Genomic DNA, 3,178 nt, shown 5'->3' with positions numbered 1-3,178 from the left:
TTTTTTTTTTTTTTTTTTTTTTTTTTTTTTTTTTTTTTTACTCACGTAAGCTTCTACTTCCATAGTTTTTAATACTCTATATAGAATACGATGATACCTATGTGTAGCGTGGCAATAAACGTGGATATTTTATCGTTCGATCCTCGATTTTGAATACACTTTGCGTAAGCGACATATGGTATTTAGGTAATGAATATAAAGAATGTTGGGGAGAGTACTAAATTATTATATTGATTATTGTATCGTACTTAATAGAAACAATTATCAAAAACATTCATGAATTTTCGTGTACATTTATTATTAAATTAATTTCACTATAAATAGTCATTGAAGAATTAAAAACAAAGATACGCATATAGCTATAAAATATTAAAAATAACATTAAAAATAGGGCGTTTCATTTATCTTTAAATACTGTTCAATTTATCTTTTTCAAAAAATTATTTATTATTTTTTTGGATATTTTTTTTATATATTTACTATCATGGAAGAAAAAATATTATAATATTATTATAATATCTAATTTGTAAATCACAATAAGTTCTTTTCAAAATGTGAAAATAATATTGATAAATAAGAAAAAAATAGAAACATGAAAAAGTAGAATAAACAAGATATCTGTAACGTTCTCATTATTAAAAAATTTGTTATTGTTATTATATAAATATTATTACAAGAATATCTATTAGAACAATCAAAATTAAACGCAATGTTTATTTATTCGTTCTTTTTATTAAATATATATAAAAAATATATGTATAAATTACAATGTTATATGTAAAATTGAAATCATACACGGTGAGTAACATTAAGTTCCAATTCGAAGTGTTGATAGAAAAACGTTTAAATTCTATTAGTCTCCTTCTTTTTCTCGTTTCCTAAACCCCCACCATATTAACCAAAGTGACCACATAATGTTCGCAAGTTAGTCATAATAGATTAGTGCTTTCATTATTTGAGAGAGAAAAAGAGAAAGAAAGATTAACATAATATAAGAATTTTTTAAACAGGAACAATAGTTTGAAAATTTTTTCTTAATTTAAATTATATTAATAATTAATGTCTTCGTTATTCACGTGAATTTCTTTTTATGTTTCTCTTTTTTTTTTTCTTCGTTTTTTTTTCATCGTGCACGTTAAATGACATATAATTGTCGATATACTAATATACTGATAACATCTTGAATATTTTGCAATTTGTCTATACCATATTTAATAACTAATAATAAATATACAGGATGATTCACAAAAAAAGATGAATCAAATTTTTTTTAAATATAACAAGAGATATTAAAATATGTATCTATAAATTAATGTTCTTTTTTTTTTCAAATCGATTATTTTTAATTTTCAAAATTAATAAAATGAAATTTTTAATTTTTTTATTTTATAATTTTAAGAAATAATAATTTTATAAATTTGATTCAAAAAATTTTATATCAACTATATTATATTTAATTATTTTGAAAATTAGAAAAAATTTTCATTAAAAAAAATTTCATTTCTTTCAAATATTTTGAAAATGTATATTTATATTTTTTAAATTTTCAATAAGATTAAAAAAAAATTATTCATTTGATCCATTTTTCTTATGAGTCGCTCTATAGATTGTAGATACGTATATACATAATGTACAAATTTATATTGCTGTTTACAAACTAATCGGTTACACAGTTCACGTTTGAATTACTTAATCGAGTTATATCATTGACTCACACGTATAAAGTTCGTTCTTGACGAATAAAGTGATACATTTTTTTCTTCGTTTGTCTTATTTTTAGTGAAGTATAGTATGGAACTAATAGATACAAACGTGAGCGAGGTATGATACGTGTGTGCCGTTTAACGCTTACAAGTTTCATAAATATTCGATTACAGGCGTAAGTATGTGCAATATGTGTACATAGTATATTTCCCATTTTTGTTTATCTTTTACTTACACTAGAAAATTTAAATACGATTTTGTCAGTGAGGAAGCACGGAGAATTGCAACGTGTATATATAATATGTTTATTATTAAATTGGACAGATATTGCAGTCTTGTTTATAGTGGTTTGCTATGAAACGTATACTCTCATTTTTATCTCTCTCATTTAAATGCCAAGCAAACGTTTTGTACAAATAGTGAATTCTTATTTCATACAAGTCAACAACATTTCATTCATTGATTATTTCATATATTATATGTATATATATTATGAACTGTACGTTTCGGTTATTAACAAATATTCTTTATATACAGAAATCTAATTCATTGTCACGTACTTAATTTTTCATTGCTTATATTTGTGTCAACTTTTTCTCTTTTGCATTATGTACAATTGAAACCTAACTTATACATGTAAATGGCAGCTTTACAAGTCATGTATAAAATTCTGTACAGACACCCGTGCGTTTATTGTTTAAGTAAATACGCGTAATCATTTCTTATAAATTATTAAAAATATAATAAAGTTGTTGTTAATACGAATTAATTCATTTGATAATTAGACAAGAATTATTTACAACATATTTTTAAAAAAAATTATAAAATTTTATATCAATATTGTTCACTAAAAAATATCAAAATAACAAAACAAGAGCATAAAAAATTCTAACCTAATATTATATTTTTCCATGTATTATAAATTCAAAAACAATTCTTTCATATTTTTAATAATTTAAGAAAAAATTGCGCGTATTATACATCGTTTAATATATCATGATACTATACACATGTAAATTAAACGTGTAATCATCACGTTATCCTGAATGGATTATTTGTAACTTATATTATCCTAATATATTAATGTGTATATATAAATACTTATTACCGCAAGTTTAAACGGCAATGAATAATTAAAGAAACATGTTCGAATTTATACTCGAACAATTATACGCCTTTCATTATACAACAACAATGTTGCTTTGTGAAAAAGTACATGAATTTATAATACTAATACGCACATCTGTGACAATGTACATATGTTAAATAGTATGTACTTTGTAAGACACAATATAGTATAAGATTAGGAATGATTACCTTCTTGATAAATACACGAGAATATTAATTTAGGAATGTATGGTATATGATAAGTAATAAACTTAAATAATTTTTATATAATATGATATATAAAAAATCTTTTAGAATTAGTTTCATTTTTTTTTTTCTTCAATAATTTTTTTTCTTATTTTTTATA

Source organism: Apis dorsata, unplaced genomic scaffold, assembly GCF_000469605.1.
Source record: "Apis dorsata unplaced genomic scaffold, Apis dorsata 1.3 scaffold_74, whole genome shotgun sequence".
Classification (NCBI taxonomy): Eukaryota; Metazoa; Arthropoda; class Insecta; order Hymenoptera; family Apidae; genus Apis; species Apis dorsata.
The sequence above is the reverse complement of the archived record's forward strand: the minus strand, read 5'-3'. Positions refer to the sequence as shown.